Here is a 12,521-nt window from a genome sequence, read left to right as displayed (position 1 = left end):
AAGAACCACAAATCAAGCCAGAAATCTTGGTGTAGTCATGGACTCAGACCTGAATTTGAGGAGCCACATTAAGACAATTACAAAGTCAGCCTACTATCACCTGAAGAATATCTCACGGATTAAAGGACTTATGTCTCAGCAAGACCTGGAAAAACTTATCCATGCATTTATCTTCAGTCGACTCAACTACTGTAACAGTGTCCTTACAGGCTCCCTAAGAAATCCAGACAGCTGCAGCTGATTCAGAACGCTGCTGCTCGAGTCCTCACTAAGACCAAAAAGGTGGATCACATCAGTCCAGTTCTGAGGTCTTTACATTGGCTTCCTGTACGTCAAAGAATTGATTTCAAAATCCTGCTGTTAGTTTAAAAAGCACTAAATGGTTTAGGGCCAAAATACATTTCTGATCTTCTGCTTCGTTATGAACCATCCAGACCTCTCACGTCGTCTGGGGCAGGTCTGCTTTCTGTCCCCAGAGTCAAAACTAAACAAGGAGAAGCAGCGTTCAGTTATTATGCTCCGTATATCTGGAACAAACTCCCAGATAACTGCAGGTCTGCTGAAACTGTCAGTTCTTTTAAATTAAGGCTGAATACTTTTCTTTTTATCATTGATTTTAATTAAATATTTAAGATTTTTCCTTTTACCACTGCCTTTAACTAGGTTTTTGGAGTTTCAGTGGACCCAAAGATTGCTATGGACCCGAGTACAGACTAGCTAGAGAGAGTAGATTAAGTTTACTTCTCTGTTTATTCTCTTTTCAAAATAATTGTAACTATTTGCTCAACCCCTCAGCCTGTTTTTATTTTCCATTTAACTCTTTCAACCCTGATTGTACACTGCACTTTAACTTTTATTATATTTTAATGTGTATTTTTTCAATTTCCCTATGTTGCTTTTAAACTTTTTTATATTTCCCTGTTGCTTTTATGTAAAGCACTTTGAATTACCTTGTTGTTGAAATGTGCTATACAAATAAACTTGCCTTGCCTTATATTTAACTAGTCTTTCAGCCGCTGTAAACACTGAGGGTGTCAATTCCTCCATGTGTTGTGTCAAATCTAGAATACCGTAAAACGTTAATTACTAGCCCGGGCTTTTATTTGCTAAAATCACTGAATTGACCCCGCCAATATTTGGGACAGGCATCCATATGGGACAGGCCTTTAACTCCTTTCGCACAAAACTTAAATAGGCTACTATGAAACAGTTTCTTTATTTCAAACAGTATGAATATTACTTCTGTAAAATTTATCAAATAATATCAAATACACATCATTCATTTGATCTAGCTCCGACATACGTCTTATGCACTTTTATTTTGTAGGCAACAAAAACAAACATACCCAACAACAGGGTGCAGGATGAGAGAAGTGTGGCAGAAGTTAGCAGACAGAGAGCGATGGACTTTACATGACAGTATTCACAACTTGGATAATTTTTTATGAAAAGCTGTTTTGATTCTTTTGATCGGTGGACCCTTACAGAGTAAAGGAATCTAAAAAATCAAGGAACGGACACATTCAAACTTAACGAGCACTACAAAGGTAACAGGCACCCCGGTAATCTAGAAGAATTAGACTTTGGGGCTTGTTGTTTCTGTTAAATGAACTGAACAATTGAATTATGGAGAATCTATCCGATCTAACAATGTGTAGCATGTCCATATTGACATATTGATCATATGTTTAAACATTAATATTTGTATGCACGATCTAAGCAGCTTAGAAGCGGTCGATCCGGCGGGGTTTGAGAGGGTTAATACATTCCAAGATCTGCAATAAAAACCAGACCGGGCTTCTAATGGAGACCTGCGTTTATTTGTCAAAAGGTGTTCCCACACCAGGCTAGTAAACGGGGTAGGCGGCTATTTGGTACTCGCCTATCAAGTTTTACGGTATATCAGTTTCTTTTGAAGCCAATATCTGCAGTTGGGGTATAGTGCTGTGTACTTGGAATGTTGACTATGGACCTTGATGATTGAGCAGGATATGTTTTACACCAGTGGGGCCTTTAACGGAATATTCTGACATTTTGGAAACGAAGCTTATTTGCTTTCTTGCCGTGAGTTTTAGTGAGAAGATTGATCCTTACTGAGTGACGGTGTTAAATTGGTTTAGTACTCTTTTAAGACATAAAATCACACTTTCACTAAGACCTACAAATAAATCCTCTGAGAATAGTCTAGATAAAGTAGAGTGACTGAATGTAACTAATAAATTTCACTATCATAACTTTAACCTAGTTAGCCTACAGCTCTCCTCTGTACCGGCATCTCGTGGTATTGAGGTTTGGAAGTAATTAGTTTGTTTTCATGACCTTAGTTTGGACAATCACAAGTTGTTGCAATAAAACAGTTTACAGTACTGAGGATAGCTTATCTTAAATAAACAAGTTCCAAACACTGACTAAAATTTTGTTCTTGCTTTTGTGAAAACGTTTGTCCGTTTCCACCGTACTTTCGTCACTGCAGTACACACACACACACCAGTGTTCTTTCTGTTTCGGCTCATCACAGCTGAATGACTACAGAGACAACACTGCTACACTTTGAATACAATCCTCTCACTGCTGGTAAACAGTGGTGTCCCCTTGCAGCAGTTTATTTAGGAGCCTGTTCCAGCCCAAACAGGGATTATGACAAAGCCCACTGCCCTCTCTTTTAGACCACTAAGTACTTTTTGCTGCTAGTAGGCTAGTAGGCTGTTGAAGTATATGTGCAGCTGTTGACGTGTATGACAGAGAGACAGAAAGCAAGAGAGAGAGAGAGAGTGAGAAGAAGAGAGCCAGACAGAAAGTGACAAAACAGACAGAGAGAAAGAAATAAAATGGGTGGCAGGGAGAGCAACTGTGCTTACAGTAAAAGCGTCACAACAGCAGCTCACACACAGCGATGAGTGAGTAGCACTTGAGATCAGTCTGATAAAACCTTGCCTTGAGCAACTGAGCGGAGCCTTATAATGTATTTAATGCATGCCTGAAACTCAACTACAACAGACTTTCACCGGTTTTAACTTGCTACAAACTTGAACCTAAATGTTCAGGAGAGAAAAAAAAAGTCTTCCAAACATTTAACTTGAATTGTCTGTTGATGTTCATCTGACTGTAACAGGTAACAGAAAACTATAAGTATGGTGCCCCCTTAGGGACAAACAACATGCATCCCCAGTCACCACTGGATCCGCAAACTCTTTGGAATGGTTTAATCTTGTCCACTGTGTATATATTCTACTGTGATACGTATTTCCATTCAAATACTAATATCATGCATGAATGTTAACTGCCATGTCTTTTTAGTTTTTAATACTCTTTACTAGGGCTGACCCCCAATAGTAGAAGATTCAATGCTTTGATGGGCGGAGCCTGATTCGACTGTCAATCTCACAGTCGAAGCTTCGCGGTGAAACGAGGATCATGCCATTTTGGCGATATGGGGGTGCTCAATGTCTGATTTTACATAGAACTACCAGTTTTCTCCTATTACAATATACATTTCAACATTTAATGCTGTAAATAAACATGTAAAAAGAATAAAACTTCGAATAAATGTTTTTAAAGTGCGTGAATAAATCCAAAATTGTAACCCTAACCCTGGGTCGTCAGTGTGCATGTGTAGGCGTAGCGTGTGTGTGGTGGTGGAAGAGGAACACTTGCTGTTGAGAGAGAGAGAGAGACATGCTTACTGTTTTATTTATTTATTTTATTTTTAATATATTTGTATTTTTTAACAAACACACACACAAACACACACATGCTACTGTTTTATTTATTTATTTTATTTTTAATATATTTTTATTTTTTAACACACACACACACACACACACACACGCTTACTGTTTTATTTATTTATTTTATTTTTAATATATTTTTATTTTTTAACACACACACACACACATGCTTACTGTTTTGTTTATTTATTTTATTTTTAATATATGTTTTTTTAAACACACACACACACACAAACACACGCTTACTATTTTATTTTAATTTTTAATATTTCTTTTTTTTTTCTTTTTTTTTTAAAACACAAACACACATACGCTTTGATTACTTTACGCTTTAATTGTTTAATGAAATGTATGGGGCTGATTGTTCTTATGTTGTGTATATATGATGCTTTGGCAATTACATTCATGCCAATAAATAAGCTCTGCAGCTTCTCAAGATTAAAGCGGAGCTACCATGTGACAATTTCTTACTTTTAGTTTTGTGAGTTGTTGAGTTAAAGGAAAATTTATAAACTTTATAAAATGTTGTCTACTACAAAATTGTTATTATTGGTCTCTCTCTTGTAAATTTGGCAAGTGTAATACATTAAGTTATTCCTTTCTTTGTATAAAAATATAGTTTGTTTCACTAGATAAATGCCTTAACAGCAGATCAGCTGTTCAGATGAATGCAGTGCCCACTGTTGCACACACAGTTATTTCTTACTGTATTTACTTGTTTGGTACATGACAGGACTTGATTTCAGTGGAACTTTTTGTTGCTGCAACAGAAAAGTTAATCAAAAGATGTGTTTTTGAAATCAGTATTTATTTTTTGGTCGTGATTGTTAATTAGCACATGCCTAAAACAACCTCAAGCCTAATATAAAAGCTGATGGCTAAAAAAGATGCATTGTGATGCATTCATAATATTATTCATTTCAATAATCAATAGATTTATCAACTATCAAAATAGTTATTAGTTTCAGCCCTATTCAAAAGAGTCATTCACCCTTCAAACAGCAGCTCAAATGTCAATATGTAAAGACCTATGATGATAAAGCCAAAGTAATGTGCAATGGAAATTCACCTATTTTATGATGTCTTTCAGGATAAATCATAGGAACAAGAGCATTTATCCATTGAAGAGAATATGTATGGTTGGTATCTACAACAAATGCACATCAGAAGTCCTTGGAGTGAGTTGTAATGGAAAAGCACAAGGAAGCTTATTGAAGTTCATGACCTCACCAATAGCTACTTCCCTCTTCATTTATCCTCACACAATCACACACACACGCATGCACACACGCAGCTTATCCACTCTTCACTGTGTACTTCAGGATAGAGCGCCGTCATGTTGAAAGATGCTGTTGCCAGCGCACCTGTGTGTGTGCACGTGGGTTCCTGTGTGTATATACGTGTGGGGGTGTATATGTGTGCACATGAAAACACCTTCTCATGTTTCAGCAGTAATGGCCTCCCACTCAAAGGTTCCAGGCTGCTGTTTAACACACCACACAGCAGTGTTTCCTCTACAACTGTGGGAGTCAGGGTGGGCTGCCTAACCTAAAGAGTGTAGGTGAAAATAATTTAATTTAATAGGCTGGATGAGTGCATCATAATTTGAACTGTGTACTGCATATACTGTAGGTTTAAGGTTGGTTTTGAGAATTATTCATAAAAGTAAGTATTGTTGGCGTGATAAAATCATTAGTTATATGTTCACATTTCATTATATAGATGATTTATATCCTCCTTATAACAAAGCAGTTGAGGCCTTATGTTGGACAACAGCCACCTATAAAATAAACATACCATCTCACAAACAAGTGCACACAACACTGGCAGGACGGGGACATAATATATATAGACATTTTTATCCTATATTTTGACAGGACAGTGCATAGTGAGAGAAAAGAGGAAGAGAAATAGGGGGCAACACGCAGCAAAGGGCCACCGGCTGGAATTGAACCAGGGCCACTGCAGCAGGGACTCAGCCATTGTACATGAGGTGCGCATTCTACCAACTGAGCTAACAGCGTCCCTGGGAGCCACATGTTTGAGGTATTATCTGTTTCAAACAATCTCACTGAGAGCCTCTTCTTCACCTTGCTCTTTTAACTAAGTACCATCTGCTCAGCATATTCCGGACTGATGGCTGAAGTGTGATTCTCATTTGAAAGCATCCATATGTAAATGTGCAGTTAACAGCACCTGCCTCCCCTGACTGAATGACCTAACGTCCTTTAAGATGCACTCAGTTGTGCTGTGGACCGATTTTTATTGCTACACATGCAAGGACCTCTTTCACTTTGTTGTGCACACCATCCTGTGGCACCACTCCTGACTTGATGTCTGTGCTTTGAGAGCAAGGCCTGGTCTCAGTGACTGACATTAGGTTGCTTGCAAAGCATGTGATCATGCAACAAAGATGCATACAAATGTTTAATCTCCCTGCTTCAGCTCACGGTGCTTTTACACGTTACAAACCTCCTTAGTTGTCATAGTTGTCCATGCAGCTGGCTATGAAATGCTCCCAGATTCTAATAAATTTCCTCTTGGCAACTGAGCTAAATCACTTGTGCTGGTGCAGGCTAAAGTTACAGATTGCTGTCCCAAAGGAAACATTTACATTTGCAAACACGTAGTGCTCACAACTCCAAATTCTCAAAAGATGTAAACAAATGAAAAGTGCAGGAATATATATTTACAAGCTCTAATACTATTTCTCTTTTAAGTGTCTCTCTTATGTTTGTGCAGAACCACTGCTCTGTGACACTGCTGCTTGAGGGAAAGGGAACAAGTAGCAAAACACCACTGATCATGAAGCCCACAAAGTGAGCTTTTACAGCTCGAGTTACATATTTTAGGACAGGTTAAATATATAGTAATTTATGAAGGATATTGAGTCACTGTCCTTATGTTGCTCTTGGCAAGTTTAGATTTCAGAGAAACACGCAACTTGAGACTGACTCCCATAACTGCTGTCCTCCTACTTCCGGGATATACTGTAGCTGCACATTGGCTAGCTTGGTTGGCTGCAAAATTGGGTATTTGCAGAGAAAGTAGTAAGGTGGTTCCTGTTAGTACCTCAGCTAGTAGGACTACTACAATGGACCAGAATGGACATTTACTGTTACTTTATCAAATCACATCCATATACTTCAGTTTTTTTTATTGATTTGTGTGCAAACTTCCAACTTCTATAGTACTGGTCAATTACTGAATATGTGAAAAATATCACTCAACTGTGTCAAAATGTGTTTATATACACTAACCTCTAATTCCTGGAGGCTGACACAAGGCTTTATAAAAAGGATTGTGGTGACAGCAAAAGACTATATATATATCGCTAAAAGGAGATAGATTTTATTTAATTATTTTTTGATATATTGTCATCAATTTAGGCAAGAAAATTCAAGGTGTATAACACACAATAAATATTATTATGCCCCAAAATCATGCATCACCACCGTGTTGTACAGAGATGTTTGTCAATTTCTTTCATCTTCTCCCCGAGTAGGGTAGCAAGTAAAATGATAGCATAAAAACTTACATGTTTCCAATAACAAATGGTACTTACAGTAAATGGCATCAAAAACATAAATGCTATTTGGCTTATGATGTAATCCAAAATATCTTATTGGGATTATTAATATTTGGGGGAATACATTGTAGTGTGTGTAGTGATAATAGACAGAAACAGATCATCTGACCGACTAGAGACTGACTGATGAATTGATGATACATTTTGCTCTTACCTGTAAATGAGAGATGATGTAAGCTGAGATTCACTTTCATAGATGGGGCTGGTCACACAGCTCTCGAGTACCTGCATGCACACACAAGAAAGTACACTAAGAAAATATAGAGGCCCATTTACAAAACCAAAAATGTATGAGTTTGGTTAATGTCAAAGACAGGGATGTGGATTTATGACAAACAAAAAGCAGTCCCATTCCCTAAGGGCAAGTGGTACACTTAGATTACAGTGTACACCTGTTATATTTTTACAATTAGGACTGCTATGGTGGTGTCCAACGTGTTTTTTTAAATTCATATAAAATCCGTAGCTATAATTCAGTCAGCTTTGCTTTATGCCGAGCTGCTTTCATGGACCTCATATGTTTATTTTATTTGACGTATCAAGTTAAATGAAACATAAATTACAGTAAGTCATATAAAGTGACTTTAAAACATTGTGTTTTCTACATACAGGTTGTATGTCAATAATTGCACATTTTATTATCTCTTGTGATTGGAGGGGTAGGTCGTACAGATTCCCACCTGTGGAGTTGGAAAATTAAACTCAAATAAAAAAAATTATACAAACATGACACTCTGGGCGGGTCCATTTCTTCATCTCTAAGAAAACACAGTCTCCAAAACACTGTAACTCACACTGGATTCATTTCACATAACGTTTCTTTTTATTGCCACCCAATAAACCACTCCAGCCTTATGTATGTGTGAGTGTGTGGGGGCGTGTCCGAGTGTGCCTCTCAGTTTTGTGTGTCTGTCTGTGCCCTTTTCTGCACGTGTTATCCTCCATAGTCAGAACTGACATTAGACAAAGAGGTCAATTCATATTAAGTGTTAAAAGGGTCAGATTGTCCATAAATCAAAAGGTCTACAAACTTTAATGCATCTCACAAACCCACAACCAGTGGAAAAAGAAATTAAAATTATTACATTTACTCAAATAAAAAGGTGCCATTCAGTTCTTGACAAAGAAAATTATATTGGTAATTGCTTTTAGCTCACACACAGCTCCAGTAAAATAAAGCCTGAAAACACTCCATGCTTAATGGGAATGACAGGGCACAAGCCTTATCCAGACTAGAAAAGTCAATCATCAATCAGATGCCTCTAAAAATGTCACACAGATTTTGAAAAATAATACAATTTGGGTTTGTTTGCGTAGCTGACAGATGAAAGATAATGAACTCTCAGCTCAAGACAGATGATAGATACTAGGCTGATGAAGAAATTTACAAGTCAGTCTTTGTTTATGCCATATGTTCTCAAACAAAATGTTCATATCTGTCTGACCTGACCTGAACAGTAAAAGGGTGTGCGCATGAACCCAGGGGTACACACCTAACCTTAGTCATTTTACCAACTGAGGGAAAAAGCTTTATTCTACTCCATGTCTGATCTGAGGTATGTGGGAAGCAGAAAATGCCACTGTGGGTGTCAGTTTACAGTGTAGCCTTCAGGTACCAAAAGCAGGCGTGTCGTGGCGAGAGCCAGGCGGTGTGCCAGACATTTGGTTGTTTCTAAAAGGATCAGTGAGGCAGATTACTGCCTAAATCCCTTCTTTCACTGAGTTCCTACAAGCTGTCATTTCTCTCTCTGCTTCACAATAACCAATGAAAACACTGGCAGGTAGGGTGACTCCAGAAAAGTAGCCTCCTGCAGTGGAACCACGCTGTAGATAGACACATAGATAGACACAGAGAAAAAGGTGTTGTTTTTGGATGACAGACAGATTGCAGCATTTCAGCTAGTCACACAAAGCCATAGACAAACAAGTAACATAAACCCTTCCACACACAGATAAGCACACATAAGTATGCATAAGCAATAAGCATAATGTAAAACCAAGGATCAAATATATGTATATGTATGAATGGCACAGGATATTATTTCCAATCTATACATCACAGACAGCCATGACTGGCATGACTGGCATGACCAAGTTTGTTTTAAGGTACAAAAAAAATTCACGTATCTTCAGTGCTTCCCACAGGCTGAGAATGTATTTGTTTGCAGGGCCACTGCACCACAGCACATTCATCCAATCTATATATGGATGTATATGGATGTGATCTCTTCAGCTGCATAGTTCAGCTCATTTTTTGGACGGGGGTTAAAATAAATTCTATATAGGGAGGGGGAAAAAACTACATGCCAACACATTCACAAGCACACCGATTCTAAGTCACTGCATTTATAATATTGGGATCAATAACTCTCCTTTACTAAATTTGTCATGAACTTATTCTAAAAGTCTACATGCCACCCACCATAACCAGTAACACAGTACTGCCATAGAAGTTTTAGTAAATCCTAGAAAACCATTAAAAGAAAACACATGATCAAAACCATTTGAGTCTGTAAATAGCCAAATGTCTGAACAGAAGATTGATTCATACTTACGACTAATGTGGCAATCACTCTGCAAAGCCTGGCCTCTTACCCTATACGTACACATCACCACTCTGAGGCACTTGTGTTAGCTTCTCTTACACACGCACGGGAAACAAACACATGCACCCAACCCACATTGTAAAAGGGCTCAGCAGCAATCACATTAAAACATGTACTGTATATCTACCTGGCTGTGTGCCTGATGTCCAGTGTCCAGGCCTTCTAATGTGACACACACACACCCCGAACACACACACAAAATCTCATATCTAAACCAACAGTGATTCAAACCTAAATATAGCCAGACCCAAGGACAAACTGCATTGTAGCACATCATGTGAAACTGTTTACTTTAAATTGGCAAATATGTACTATACGTCTGTTTTTCTCTTTAACCTGATCGTTGTTCTGTTTTTACACGTTGTTTCTCCGTCTCTTTTAAACACACATTCATGTGAAGGCTGTACCCCATGGCCAGCAGCGGCTCTGTAATTGTATTTACAGTGGCCTGGCTGGATTAAATTAAAATGAAAAACATCTAACTCATTTACAGGCCAGAGTACCCCCCACACAAAGGCATCACAAATCGAGGCTGCTACTCAAAATTTGGAATTGGATGGAATTAGGATTATAATGGTAAATAATTGGAAAATTTGAAATCAATTGAATTAGTTGTCCAAAACACAACAATTTGTTGATTAATCGATTACCCCGTAAACTCAAAAACATGTATCTGCAACTATTTTAATAATCGGCTAATTGTTCTGTTTGTCACACAATTTTAATTTGTTATAGACTGTTGGTTGGAAAAAAACAGAGAAAAACAGAAGATGTTACCTTGGGATCAATTAAATTGTGACGGATATTTACAATATTTTCAAATATTAAAGCCGCTATAATTGATCATTTTTATAATAATGAATCAAATGGAAATGTGTGAAATCAATACATCAATGCAAAGTGATGAACCTACGGAGAATTATCACCCCAATCTGCAGCTCCTCTCGGCTTTACAGAGCTTTATAGAGTTTCAGCTCAATGTTTAGCTACCGGCCCACAACTTTACTGTTTTGGTTCAATGTTACTGCTCTTAGTGTCAATTTAGGCAACAGTTTTCAGCAAAAAAGCTCTAAAACCCACTGTACATTACCTGCTCAGCATCAAACAACAGAGAAAGTTAGCATGTAGATTCAAAAATTTCTCTCCTGAGTTGGTAGAGACCAAAAACAGAGCTAAAAGAGAGTGAATATTGGACTAATATCCATTATCCAGTATGTTTTCTACAGAAATGAGTACAGCAACAGAACCCAATGGTAAATTCTTACTGAAAGGACTGAAGAAGAGAAAGACAGATAGACACAGGAGTTTGGGAGAATGAATGCATTGAGGCACCGAACTGAACTGATACTTTAATCATTTGTAACAAGCAGCACATTATGTTTTATCCAGCTAGAAAACAGAGCTCAGACACAGACAGGCTTCATTTAACTTGCATGTCAAATTAAAAATGCACTGTGTATGCATGCACGTACACACTCACAGTTTAATTCAAAATTCAAACGGTTATGCGAAGTGGAACACAGTGTCAAGGATGTTCATCTTTTTTGAATCTTTAATGAAAAACATTCCCAGGGTCTATTTATGAGACAATGGCAATATTGACGCCAGCAGCACAAACAGGGAGCTTTAATTCTCTTAGGCAAACTCCAATAAAATCCAGGCAACCATACTTTGCATGTAGCCTGACCTCAGCTGAACTTTTCCCCTTTCCTCAAACCTTGTTGATGTACTACTTTGTTTCCAGCACATACGGCAGATGTTATCTCTGAAAAGCAAAGTGTAACTGTTGTTTTACAATTTAATGTCCTCATTTACATTTGGTAGTAGGTCCAGTCCCTATAGTTGCCCACCCTGGTCTCATCCCAGGCTGTCTTACTCAAAACATGATCTTTTTCCTAAACCTAACCAAGTAGTTTTGGTGCCTAAACCTAGCCAAACTGCGACCATAGAGACGATGAAGAGTACCTTGTACACCAAATACTGATTCTCTGTCAGGCTTTCTCAAAGCATTGCTATTTGACTACCCCGGTAAGACAACATGTTGAGTTGCCACATATCCTTTCTGTATGTTGCCTTTAGTTCTCTATAACATGTTGTTACTGAAAATATCCGTATTTATTCTGCTACCTGATGACAGCTCGCAGAAGGACTCCCCAAAAGTGTATCCTGTTAGTCAAAGTCAAAGAATCTGCAGACCACCTGTGCTGACTACACCTGCCAGAAAACGTGGACTGTGTTTGCACAAGTCCAAGACATCGGTGACGGGCATGATGTGTTTCCCCACAAAACACCCCCGGAGGTGTGAAGTACAATATGGAGTCATGAACCAGGTTAGAGCTAAGCCTGTGTGTGTGTATTTGTGTGCATGTATGTGTGTGTTATGGACATTGCAGTTTGAATTTTAGGAGGTGTCTGAGATAGAGAACAGCAGTTTGAAGGATATGACTCATTACAGGCTCTATAGACCCCTCACTGTGTGCCTTCTCTACCTGGAGACTTAAAACAAGGAACAAATTTATTTACTTGCCAGGTTACCAAATCTTTTCCGCCTGTTCGCTCTGGAACCTTTTTTCACCTCAACACTGCGGGGTTGAAATG

At 38.1% G+C, this 12,521-nt stretch overlaps 1 protein-coding gene across 1 annotated transcript in view; it reads right to left on the bottom strand.

The window, feature by feature from the left end:
* The window catches only part of bmpr1ba (bone morphogenetic protein receptor, type IBa), an 83,502-nt gene that overhangs the window by 56,641 nt on the left and 14,340 nt on the right, over positions 1-12,521 (bottom strand). The window contains exon 2 of the mRNA XM_046033837.1: positions 7,472-7,542. The gene's annotated coding sequence lies outside the window, so the exon portion shown is untranslated. The remainder of the gene's footprint in view (positions 1-7,471; positions 7,543-12,521) is intronic.

The sequence above is a fragment of the Micropterus dolomieu genome, linkage group LG21 (genome assembly GCF_021292245.1).
Source record: "Micropterus dolomieu isolate WLL.071019.BEF.003 ecotype Adirondacks linkage group LG21, ASM2129224v1, whole genome shotgun sequence".
Classification (NCBI taxonomy): Eukaryota; Metazoa; Chordata; class Actinopteri; order Centrarchiformes; family Centrarchidae; genus Micropterus; species Micropterus dolomieu.
Note: the sequence above shows the minus strand (reverse complement) of the source record. Positions and strands in the feature narration are given on the sequence as shown.